This window comes from Setaria viridis, chromosome 1 (assembly GCF_005286985.2).
Source record: "Setaria viridis chromosome 1, Setaria_viridis_v4.0, whole genome shotgun sequence".
NCBI lineage: Eukaryota > Viridiplantae > Streptophyta > Magnoliopsida > Poales > Poaceae > Setaria > Setaria viridis.
Window position 1 is genome coordinate 17,182,241 of NC_048263.2, and position 13,592 is coordinate 17,195,832.

Genomic DNA, 13,592 nt, shown 5'->3' on the forward strand with positions numbered 1-13,592 from the left:
GGTTATTTCAACAGCAACACTTGCAAGTCTTAGCCCAAAAACTTGTAGCAAAGCTATGGAAAGAGTGTGGGGTTTCAAGCTTCAGTGGAGAGAGAACAAGACCAAGGGTTAGATTGGGAGAAACTTATGATCTGACCCTTAAACCTTAAGGAATAACTGTGTTTGGGGTCCTCAGATCTATTACAGAGAAGTCCCCGAAATCTTACACAGATACCCTCGGGTCAAGGAAAAAGATACATCCGAGTCCTCGGGTGAGGCAGATAGGGGTCGGCTAACAGACAGGGTCGGGTGAGACGGAAAGAGGGGTCGGGCGAACAGCTAGGGTCGGGCGAACCGGTAAGGGGTCGGTAGCTTACCTTCGGTTTATAGGTGAAGCCTTTTGGGGTCGGGAAGGAGTAGATGTGGGCGGAAGGTCTTAAGCACTAAGGCTTTGTTGGCGGCGATATCCGGCGGTGCTCCGGCGGCAGCGGAGCTTCTTGTGAACAACAAGGAAGCTCTAGCACAACACGGAGGAGCAGGCGGCTGGGTGGATTGGGGAGGTGCGGGTGTTGAGCGGGAAAGAGAGTTTGTCAAGAACTTAGGTGGCGGAGCTCAAGCACGAAACAGGGGAAACAAGGCAGCGAGGCAACAAAGATGAAGGGGACTCCAGTAGGATTCTGGCATTCCCTTTTATAGCTGCGCGGAGAGAGAGGGAGTTGGAGTAGCACGAAGACCGGAAGAAAAGGATGGAGTGCGCTACTATGGTGGCGACTGGGCGGCGATGGGCGGCGGAACAGGACTTCGGAGATAGCGTCCTCGGCTATTGGGCACTGGAGACAAGGCGGCGCAGGCACGGTTTTGCCGGTGGTTGAGATTTGGCGGAGGTGGGCGTCGTCGTGCGGCGGATCTGATGGGTGTGACAGGGGGGACGGCGCGGCAAGCGAGGTTGCACAGGTAACAAGACAGGCGGGCTGCGACTGTGCGGGCGAGCGCGAAGCAGCACTTTGCCGGGCACAGTTCTGGCAAGGCGGAAAAGAATTGTTACGGCCGGAGTCGGGGTTGGCGATGAAAGAATCGTCGCGTAGCGCATTCGGGGCGGCGCGACTGTGGAGAGGCGGCAGAAAAGCCGGAAGGCATCGGGCCTTGCAGCAGGGGATCCGGCGAGGTGATGATGGGCGCGAGCTGCGAGGCAGTTTGGACGCAGCAGGCGGCAAGCTCTGCCATAGCGGCGTCGGAGCACCAAGGCACGGTTGGCCAGGGCGCGAGCGAGACGAGGCGCTGCAGACAGGGGTGCAGAGGGGCATCTGCGGCGATTGGGGAGAAGGGCGCGGGAAACCATTCGGTCGCAACCGGTGACTGGGCGAAGCGGCGGGCGTCGGAAAAGCTGAGCCACGCAGCAGGAGAGCTCTGAAGCGATGCAGGCCGCTCGAGTGCGTCTGCCTCGGGGGATCTGGGAAAAAGATTTGTGGGTCCACCTGTCCGTCCTTTGGTCATTCTCGGTTTCTCCTCTGCTTAAGACTGAAGGGACACTGCCTTGGGGAACTCAGAAGGAATCGATGGGGTGGGTCGGGGTCTCAGGGGTCGGGACTTAGGAACGGAGGTGGAGCACTCCTGCTTGGGAAGAGCTGAGACAGAGGAATTTGGGGGACTCGGATTAAGATTTACTCGAAAGATTTGCCCAGGGTCGTTACAGCCTACCCCCCTTAAAAAGAATCTCGTCCCGAGATTCGGGTGTAAGAGCGACCAATGGGGGTGTGCAGTCCTTACCTCCTTGGCTGGGAACAAAAACCTTGGAATAGCTTGTTCAGATATTCTTCTATTTCCCATGTTGCTTCATCCTCTGTATGGTTATTCCATAGGATTTTGTACATTTTCACCACTTGTCGTCGGGTGCGTCTCTCCTTGTGATCAAGAATTTTGGCCGGGTACTCAGCATAGGTCAGGCCGGGTTCAATTTGAAGTTGCCCTTGCTCTAAGATCTCGGCTGGGACATGGACACATTTTCTTCAGTTGGGAGATATGGAAAACATCATGTATGGCCGAAAGCTGTTCTGAGAGTTGGATCCGGTAAGCAATGGGTCCGCAAATTTCCACAATCTCATAAGGGCCAATGTAACGGGGAGCCAATTTCCCTTTTACTCCAAACCGTTGCACTCCTTTGGTCGGGGAGACTCGAAGATACACATGATCACCAATATCAAATCGCAGGGGTCTTCTTCTCCGGTCGGAGTAACTCTTCTGTCGAGACTGGACGGCTTTGAGATTTGCTTGAATTATCTTTACTTGTTCTTCTGCTTCTACTATTAAGTCAGGGCCATAGGTCTGTCTTTCGCCAACTTGGGACCAATTCAACGGCGTCCGACATTTCTGACCATATAGGGCTTCAAATGGTGCCATTTTCAAGCTAGTCTGGTAGCTATTGTTATAGGAGAACTCTGCCAATGGTAAGCACTTATCCCAATTTTTGTCATAATGGATGACACAAGCTCTCAACATATCTTCAAGGATCTGATTTACCCTTTCGGTTTGACCATCGGTTTGAGGGTGATAGGTCGAGCTACGAATGAGCTTGGTGCCCATTGATGCGTGCAGCTATTCCCAAAAACGCGCTACAAACTGAGCTCCTCGATCAGATATGATCGTCCTAGGCACACCGTGCAGGGAAACAATGCGGTCAAGATACAACTCCGCATATTTCTTGGCCGTGTAGGTGGTGTGAACCGGAAGAAAGTGGGCAGTCTTGGTAAGACGATCCACGATCACCCAAATGGAATCATGCCGCTGAGATGTAAGGGGCAGTCCAACAATGAAGTCCATGCTGATGTCTTCCTATTTCCAAGAGGGAATGGGTAGGGGCTGCAGGGTACCTGCTACCCTTAAATGACTGGCCTTGACACGTTGACAGGTGTCGCATTCTAAAACAAACCGTGCAATCTCTGGTTTCATTCCACTCCACCAGAAGATTTGACGGAGATCATGATACATCTTATTGCTGTCGGGGTGGATTGAGAACTTGGAGAGATAGGCTTCATCTAGGATTTGCTTTCTCAGATTGGGGTCAGATGGTACAACCAATCGATTTCCATAATACACTCTCCCATTCTCGTCCTGTCGGAATTGCTTATGCCCTTCATCTTTCAAGGAAATCTTCCTTTTGATCCGCCTTACTCCCTCATCCTCTAACTGTGCCGTCCCAATTTGGTCCTCCAAAGCAGACTCAAGGGAGACGTGTCCGAGGGTTCCATGGGAAACAATTTCCAAATTAAGTTTTCCCACCTCATGGCATAGAGTTTCTGTGAAGTTGGTTGCTGACAAGCAATTGCAATGGGTCTTGCAGCTAAGAGCATCTGCTACTACGTTGGCCCTGCCAGGGTGATAGTGCACTTCCAAATCATAATCCTTAATCAGCTCTAACCATCTTCTTTGTCGCATATTGAGATCGGCTTGAGTGAAGATGTATTTGAGGCTCTTGTGATCAGTGTAGATGTTGCAGTGGGTGCCTATCAAATAGTGTCTCCATATTTTTAAGGCATGTATCACTGCTGCCAACTCAAGATCGTGGGTCGGGTAGTTCAGCTCATGAGGTCGTAACGCCCGTGAGGCATAGGCAATGACTCTGTTGTCTTGCATAAGAACACACCCAAGTCCAGTGCCAGAGGCATCACAGTACACGTTAAGCGGACTAGAAGGGTTAGGTTGAGCCAAAACCGGGGCTGAGGTCAGCAAGTGTTTCAAGGTGTGGAAGGCTTCTTCACACTTGTCGTTCCACACAAATTTGACCTCTTTCCTCAGCAGCTCAGTCATTGGCTTAGCTATCTTGAAGAAATCTGGAATGAAGCACCGATAGTAGCCTGCCAGTCCAAGAAAACTTCGGATCTGGTGAACTGAAGTGGGAGGCTTCCAATCCATGACCTCCTGTACCTTGCTTGGGTCAACGGCTATGCCATTCCGAGAGATAGTGTGTCCCAAGAACTTGACACTATCTAGCCAAAACTCACACTTTGAGAACTTAGCATAAAGCTGATGATCCTTCAACCGTTGAAGAACCATGTGAAGATGATCGGCATGTTCTTCTTCGTTCTTCGAGTACACTAGGATATCATCAATGAACACCACCACAAACTTGTCCAACTCGGGCATGAACACCGAGTTCATGAGATACATGAAGTAAGCGGGGGCATTGGTGAGTCCAAAAGACATAATCAGGTACTCATAGAGTCCATATCTTGTGGAGAAGGCAGTCTTGGGAATGTCACAGGGTTTGATCTTGATTTGGTGATAACCAGAATGAAGATCAATCTTGGAGAATACTCTTGCTCCAGCTAACTGATCAAACAGGTCATCAATGCGGGGAAGGGGATACTTGTTCTTGATAGTCACCGCATTGAGGGGTCGGTAGTCCACACACATGCGTAGACTCACATCCTTCTTCTTCACAAATAGGGCTGAGCAACCCCAAGGTGAAGTGCTAGGTCGGATAAAGCTTTTTTCCAACAGATCCTTCAGCTGGTCCTTTAACTCGGCCAGCTCAGTGGGTGGCATCCGATAAGGTCTTTTGGAGATAGGGGCGGTGCCGGGAATCAACTCTATGGAAAACTCCACATCTCTATCGGGAGGCATGCCCGGCAAAACATTGGGAAACACGTCGGGGTACTTACAGACTACAGGGATGTCCTTCAGTCGGGTTTCCATTGCGGGATACGCACAAGAAGTTACATCTTCTTGGTGAGGCAAAAGGACAACAAAGGGGCTTTGGTGGGGTGAGTTGACGTGGATAGCTCGGGCTGGGATATCTAACACAACCTGGTGCCTAGTCATCTAATCCATTCCTAGGATGACATCGATTCCCTCCAGATCGAGAATAACAAGATTCTCCTTAAAAAGGTTTAGGCCTAGCTGGATAGGCACATTGACACTCATCCTATCAGATGTGATTACCCCACCCGGGGTGGATTTCCTAAAAGATCCTCTTGTTTGGCATTCCTTTAGCCCATGTTTGTCACTAGTCTTTCTTCCAATAAAACTATGTGAGGCTCCTGAGTCAAACAAAACTAAAGCTGGAAGACTGTGAATAAGAAAGGTACCCGTCATTATCGGTGCACCTTCAGGAAGCTCTGCTGCAATGGTGAAGTTCAGCCGACCGTGGCGAACTTGCATCTTGGGCCTCTTCCCTTTATTGAGCATCGCATTGCTCTGCCCCGAGCGCTGATTCTGATTCCTGGGGCAATCCTTGGCAAAATGCCCCATATCGCCACAGGTAAAGCACCGGTTACCATTTGCTAGGCGCGGTGGCGACGGTAGGGTCGGCCGTGGTGCCTGAGGTTGATAACCCTGGAAACAAAGTGCTACCGAAGGCGGGGGTCGGGCAACCCATCTTCCCGGCTGCTGGGGTCGGCTGGGTGCCTGTGGTGGAACCATTCTGAAACGTTGTGGAGGTGGGCTGGGTGTTGGCAGTGGATCCTTCCTCTTCCTCTCGGCTGCCAGAGCCTTCATGCAGTCCTCTTGTGAGATGGTCAAGTTGACCAACTCGTTGTACGTATTCACCCTTATTGGGTTTAACCTTTCCCTGAGCTCCAAGCTTAGCCCTCTGTGGAACATGTCCCGCTTCTTCTCATCTATGTCCGCATGGTATCCAGCGTACCGGCACAGATCATTGAAGGCCTACGCATAGTACAGGACATCTCGATTTCCCTGGGTAAGGGACAGAAATTCGTTGAGCTTGCATTCCAGGAGACCTTCAGGGATATGATGGCTCCTGAACGCCGTCTTAAACTCTTCCCAGTTGTCGACGTGGTCGGCCGGCTGCATGGCATGGTATTGATCCCACCAAAGGAGGGTAGAACCACGCAGTTGCTGCGCGGTGAACCGAGCCTTGTTCTCCTCCGGGAAATAGGCGGTGAGGAGGGAGAATTTGGATTCGATGGCACGAATCCAGGCGTCAGTGTCGAGCGGGTCTTGTGTCTTCTGGAACAGAGGGGGTTGCGTGCTCAAGAAGTCCTCGTAACGAGCAATTTGGGGTGGTTGATGGGCTCTTCCCCCATGGGGCTGTTGTTGTTGTCCTTGTACAATGTGCCTTAGCAGCTCAGTTTGAGCCGCTAGGAGGGCTTCCAGCGAAGGTGGGGGCGGAGGTGGAGGTAGATCCTGCCTCTGCTCGCTACCGCTGGGCACCGAGCCAGATCAGGTGCGATACGCCATCTGCAAGAGTCAACGTTCCATTAATTTCATATCCTCACAAGTATTCCAATTAGGTGGGAACGTATAAGTTAAATCCTCGAATGCAACCCTTGCCGTCAAGGCAACACAACAACATGTCTTTACTAAAGAGATACACACTTTCTCTTGTCATCTTTAATTAGCAACTATCTTAGTTCTGCACACACTTCGGGTGAACCATAACCATGTTCCAGGAGTTCCATCATATCCGATCTTAGGCCAAGGGGTCGGGCTAAGCGAGATGGTGAAACCAGTGGTCGGTGAAGCAAACTGTTCCACACGGGGTCAGGCGAGGCGGAGTGCTGCCTCGAGGAGTCGAGCGCATCCGACCTTGCGACTCGGGGTCGGCCAAACTTTGAACAGACCCACCGAAAGGGGTGTGTAGTTACAGCAAAAACTCCCACAACTTGGCTTCGAAGGCGTGTCGAAAAAGGGTCAAAAGTCAAGTCAAGATCTGATTTCACTAAGAGCATTTCATTGTGTTTCCCCAAAGCACAGGAGGAATACTCAACTCAAGGCTAACCTATTACATCACTATCCAAAACTTAGGTTGCCGAGGAGTACAACAAAAGATTAGCTCCCTACAGCTCTCAATCTATGAGGGTACACTGTGAGTCGGGGAAGGGGCGTTGCCATCCTCAATGTCCATGTTGGCCGCTCCCATTACTTCCTCGGGATCTTCTTGTTCATCCAGCTGCATCTCAAGGGCGTGTATAGCATCAAGTTTCACGTGGTGCTCGTCCAGATGAGCATTAGCAACTGCTAGCTCCATCTCGACCTCCATTTTCTCTTCGGAAAGATCGATCATGCCATCCACAAGATCCGTCACTTCTCCCTCGAGTTCAGAGATTCGGTCTTGCATGTCATGGATCTGGATGCCTCTCTGGATGAGTTGATATGTCTGTCCCGCCAAGTCTCTCTTGGCGACGTTGAAGAGCCCTTGGGTATCTATGGCTATCCGAGCCAAGACAGCCATTGCTCGGCCCTGGAGCTCAATCAACCGATACAAGGCTGACATGCATCTGGTGGTGGTGGAGATGGTAACCATCGAATGGGAGGCTGCCAACACTTCCATGTTGTTGACACGATCCAGCCACGCCGGGTCTAGCCGATCCCTAGAGGGGAACAAGCCGATTGGGTCCAAGGTGACCTCCAACGGGTGTAGTTGACAGAATTGGGTGAGGATCTGCAGAGCAGCTGATTCCCACGTATCCTCCAGATTGTGCCCGCAAGTCGAGACTCCGAGCTGGGGCCACTCGGGCTGCACAGGGGGTGGAGGTACCACCACCTGCACGTTGCACCTCTGTACCCCGTGCTCCTGGTACATCCGTCCCACGTACAAAGGCGGGGACTGATACCCGAACCATCTTAAGGTGTCCCATAGAATAGCAGGAAAGCCCTCAAAGTGTAAGCACGCCGAATGGGAAATGCCGTCAGCGCCATACAGCACGTGTCCTGGAGCAGCCATCTGGAACCAAAATCGAACCGACGTGAGATAGAAACTCTAAGAAGAACAGGTCGGACAGAAAAAGTACTCGGATTTGACCAAGCACAAGCTGGAAGGAAGCTAGAAATCCTTAAAACCGAAGAAGGGCTTTAGCCAAGGCAAGGTTGCTTAGAGAGGTGGGTTCACAGATTTTAGCTCATGTCGCATGCACGACCTACTTCGCCCTCTCAACCCAAACAACTGCCAAAACCTTGGCCTTACGCAGTCAGTGCCGATGGCAAGGCAACCAGTACGTCTCTCCCTATAATATCTAGTCAGTTTCTAGTAGCGTCTCCTAGCGAGCGCAGTTAGTGTACCTGCAGAAAACACAACCACATGAACCTTTCGTGCCAGCACCCACGAAAGCGTCCCTAAGCATTACCGTTTACTATAGAAATGGCACCCATGCGTTTAAGGCTGCATGGACAACGCAACAACCGTGGAAATAGGTCCCTTTTGAATGGAACCATATAACCCTTCGCATACTCGAGATGCGGAATCAGCGCACATTTAATAGGCGTGGGCGAACAACCGTGATGATAGGCTCATTGGAATCGAACCACACCACCCTTCGTATGAATTAACACACGGAACCTGCACACGTGTGATAGACGTGGGCGAAACAACCGCGATGATAGGGTCCTTTGAATAGAACTCCCTATCAACCCTCGCATACTCGTGATGCGGAACTCGGCACACGTATGATACACGTGGCGAAGTGCTGGGGAGGGTTAGCAAGATAACCAATAAGTATTAGCCACCTAAAAACAACCCCAAAATCCCCTAGGGCCTCTCGTACTAAACACATCCTTAATGATCGTACGAGATTTTTCAACATTTTTCTTGCAACTTTTATTTAAAAGAAAGTGTTTAGAACCTATTGTTTTCTCTGTGCTAAACCAGCTCTGGTACCAGCTGTGGCAGATCCACTTCGGACTACCTTGATTAAAGCACAGTTCGGTTGCCTAACACGCGACACTCATGCCTTAGTCAAGATAATTCGAAGTGCCATCAGATTTCATCCGATTAAACCACTTAACAGGACTGAGTTTAGCAAACTCACACGAAGGTGAGTGGTTCCAGAGAATACAACAGATCCACTGAGTTAAACAAGTTTGACCATTTAGTTCGACATCACAACAAAAATCAAGGTTTTACAAGATTCAAAAGTAGCGGAAAGGTAAAGTAGCGGAAGCTAGCGCCGGAGTCGGATGTCCCTGATGAGGCCGATCGGGACATCAGAGATCCGTCTCCTCGCCATCCGAGGAAGGGTCCCACTCAACCGTCCAACCTGGAGAGAGCTGGGGCGGCCAAGTGCCAACGGGAGCAAACTCAGGAGCTGCGGCTTCACCTGAAAAGAAAGCCACAAACAAGGCTGAGCTGCTAAGCTCAACAAGACTTAACCGACCGGTGGTAAAACTACTCCACCACGCCTAGACGTGCAAGGCTCGTTGGCTGTGGGGTTTATTTGCCAAAAGCGACTATGTTAGATCCTTGCTTTCAAGTTTTAGCTCAAATTCTTCGTTCATTAACCAGTCTATGTTGGCATCTTATTCTAAGCAAACATGGATCCAACCTTATGTATATAAACTCATCATCAAGACCATGTCATCATCAGACTCCTTCATTACTCAGTGTAGCATAGCGATCAAGCAGTCTCAAACTGTGAGAGGCAGACAAATTGATTCGGGTTTCTTAACCATGCATAGTGAACCTAACCTCACGACATCCGCGCACCACAAGGGTCGCTTCCTGTGTCGACCGTCCCCATCAATTTCCAGGCACGTGTCAGGTCCAAACTTCCCTTGGCATGCAATGCTCCAGAGTCCCAGCCTCTACCGTACTGTGACCGTACTTGCACCCACATGATGCACCATGGGAACCTCGTTCCAGGGACAGTAGGGGTATAAGCCACGCCCTAGTTCAATCAGGTACTAGGCTTCCCCATCCCATAATAGGTATGAGATTAGTACTTTCAAACACTTGATCACGAACACCACCACTGTCGGGCCTTAACAAGTTCCATAGACAGACGGGACGATCAGCCGACCACCAAAGAGTTAACCAAAACCCTGCCCAGTCCATCGTCCTTATAGTTGTAACAGAAGGAAAACAATCAATTCCTATAACTCGCGAGTGACAGGAAATCACTCGACTTTTACCGCTTTCCTATTTAAGCATAGCGACTACTCGGTCCAACAGCTAGTGTTCAGATCAGGGAACTATGTCATGCATCTAAGGTTGCAAACAACTCCTATACGTAAATGCACAACCACAAGAAAGAAGGCATACGCAAGTTTGGGGAAAACTTTGGGATTCATGCTCCGGGGCTTGCCTTCAAGCGGAGGGGAGGGAAGCGGGTCTTCAGCTAGTGCGACTTCGGCTTCTGGAACTGGTAGCTTAGCTACAGCTTCGTCTTCTGGCACCGGGTGTAGTTCGTAGACGCCGTCAGCAAGACGAAACTCTACACGCATGCAATGTAGGGATTAGTGTTTAGACGGTTATTTCAACAGCAACACTTGCAAGTCTTAGCCCAAAAACTTGTAGCAAAGCTATGGAAAGAGTGTGGGGTTTCAAGCTTCAGTGGAGAGAGAACAAGACCAAGGGTTAGATTGGGAGAAACTTATGATCTGACCCTTAAACCTTAAGGAATAACTGTGTTTGGGGTCCTTAGATCTATTACAGAGAAGTCCCCGAAATCTTACACAGATACCCTCGGGTCAAGGAAAAAGATACATCCGCGTCCTCGAGTGAGGCAGATAGGGGTCGGCTAACAGACAGGGTCGGGCGAGATGGAAAGAGGGGTCGGGCGAACAGCTAGGGTCGGGCGAACTGGTAAGGGGTCGGTAGCTTACCTTCGGTTTATAGGTGAAGCCTTTTGGGGTCGGGAAGGAGTAGACGTGGGCGGAAGGTCTTAAGCACTAAGGCTTTGGTGGCGGTGATATCCGGCGGTGCTCCAGCGGCGGTGGAGCTTCTTGTGAACAACAAGGAAGCTCTAGCACAGCACGGAGGAGCAGGCGGCTGGGTGGATTGGGGAGGTGCGGGTGTTGAGCGGGAAAGAGAGTTTCTCAAGAACTTAGGTGGCGGCGCTCAAGCACGAAACAGGGGAAATAAGGCAGCGAGGCAACAAAGACGAAGGGGACTCCAGTAGGATTCTGGCATTCCCTTTTATAGCTGCGCGGAGAGAGAGGGAGTTGGAGTAGCACGAAGACCGGAAGAAAACGATGGAGTGCGCTGCTATGGCGGCGACTAGGCGGCGATGGGCGGCGGAACAGGACTTCGGAGATAGCGTCCTCGGCTATTGGGCACTGGAGACAAGGTGGCGCAGGCGCGGTTTTGCCGATGGTTGAGATTTGGCGGAGGTGGGCGTCGTCGTGCGGCGGATCTGATGGGTGTGACAGGGGGAACAGCGCGGCAAGCGAGGTTGCACAGGTAACAAGACAGGCGGGCTGCAGCTGCGCGGGCGAGCGCGAAGCAGCGGTTTGCCAGGCACAGTTCTGGCAAGACGGAAAAGAACTGTCGCGGCCGGAGTCGGGGTTGGCGATGAAGGAATCGTCGCGTAGCGTATTCGGGGCGGCGTGACTGTGGAGAGGCGGCGGAAAAGCCGGAAGGCATCGGGCCTTGCAGCAGGGGATCCGGCGAGGTGATGATGGGCGTGAGCTGCGAGGCAGTTTGGACGCAGCAGGCGGCAAGCTCTGCCATAGCGGCGTCGGAGCACCAAGGCGCGGTTGGCCAGGGCGCGAGCGAGACGAGGCACTGCAGAAAGGGGTGCAAAGGGGCTTCTGCAGCGATTGTGGAGAAGGGCGCGGGAAACCATTCGGTCGCGGCCGGTGACTGGGCGAAGTGGCGGGCATCGGAGAAGCTGAGCCACGCGGTGGGAGAGCTCTAAAGCGATGCAGGCCGCTCGAGTGTGTCTGCCTTGGGGGATGTGGGAAAAAGATTTGCAGGTCCATCCGTCCGTCCAGCGGTCATTCTTGGTTTCTCCTCTGCTTAAGACTGAAGGGACACTGCCTTGGGGAACTCAGAAGGAACTGACAGGTTGGGTCGGGGTCTCAGGGGTCGGGACTTCGGAACGGAGGTGGAGCACTCCTGCTCGGGAAGAGCTGAGACAGAGGAATTTGGGGGACTCGGATTAAGATTTACTCGAAAGATTTGCCGAGGGTTGTTACAATAAGTGGGCTAAGAACGGACACTACATGAAGAGCGTATGTGGGCTAAGAGTGTAAATTGCAATTATGCATGTTCAGAACCTTAAGGGGTACTAGGTTAATTCTAGAGTAAACAATTTGTTAGGTAGGTGCAAATTTCTCCAATAACTTGTGAAATGCTTAATTTGGTACAATAACTTGATCTTATAAAATACTCAATTTGGTGTAATATAACAGGGTAATTTAGTGCAGCCGCATTCCAAACTTTGATTAAATATATTCATGTTGGGACAAATTATTGAGCATTATTTGGCCATTGATATTCGCGTCACAATGGCAATGCATTTGGCATTTAAGAAATTGATGTTATGTCTTCATATTAATTTTTTTTAATACATCTACTTAATTTTGATTAAGAATATTTAATTTCATGTTGAATATTGATAAGTACGTCCTTGCTATTTCTACATGTTTGATTATATACATTGTTCAGCTAAAAAAAATAATATGTTAACAATATATTTTAGGAGCTTGGCATAATATTTTTTAATCTCTCGTGTACATGTCTAGAAAGGAAAAAGGAGCCAAAAGAACATAAACAAACATGATTCTATACATGATTCTATACAATTGTTGAATACATGAGAAAAACGTAAAACAAACCTAACGTTGACTTCAATCTTTCGGTAATGCCAATGGTGTAATTCTAGAATTTAATTAAATTTTAACTAATGAATAAATAAGTTCCATACAAGATTGAGAAACAACAAGCTGATCATAATTAACAACTTTTATGGACAAAGATCCAGAATTATTGACCCGAAGAAAATGCACTGGTTCTATCTACTTTTCTATCTACTTTGCTTAATACGTTGCCATTGTAACATTTGTACTGTAAATGCACAAATTTTTCAAGTTATTACACTAAATTGAGCTTTTTACAGCACATACTGTTAAGTTTTTTACTAAATTGAATATTTTACAAGTTGTTGGACCAATGTGCACCCATCTACCAAGTTATTGTACGGTGGGTGCAATTTACTCTTACCTCTAAGTGCTCAGCTGATAAATACTTCCTCTCAGTCCCTAAATATAACGAATTTTAGAAATTTCAGGACAATTTAAGGGAGATAGAAGAAGTCAAATATAGCACGTGTTTCACATATTTGAATTTTTTTATTAGCCTAGACCGGGGAAATTAGGAATTTATGCTCAATCTTTTATAGTTGGGGATAAATTTCAAACACTTGATCCTTTATATGTGAAGATGTGGGAGTATATAGTAGACAATGGGTTGTTTAGAAATTTTTTTGCACGATATAATTTGCATCCCATGTTTAAAACATGGATAAGGTGCTTATGCTCAAGAATCTCATCTCATGTTGCTTCTTCTGAAAATGTGTATAGAAATGGTGTGATGGAGAATAACGAGAGGAATCAATTGTTTAACCACAGCTGGAATGCGTTGAGAGGAATCAATTGTTTAACCAAGTGCTAATATTGTGATTGAGTCTATTGTGAACTTACTAATAGCTCAACTGGTTAGATTTTTTTTTAACGAGAGACTGTTCATCGGGTTCGAGTCCTCAACTAGTGTACCTAAACGAGTGCTTGCATATTTCGAGATTTGTTTTAGAATTAACAACTCTATGCTTTTTAAGTGGTTGGCAAGTGGCGGAGCTGACTCAGAAATCTAGGTGGGGCAGATTAGCATGCACTGATGCGCTGCCGCCGTCCACGCCGCCACCACAGGCACAGGGGGCGTT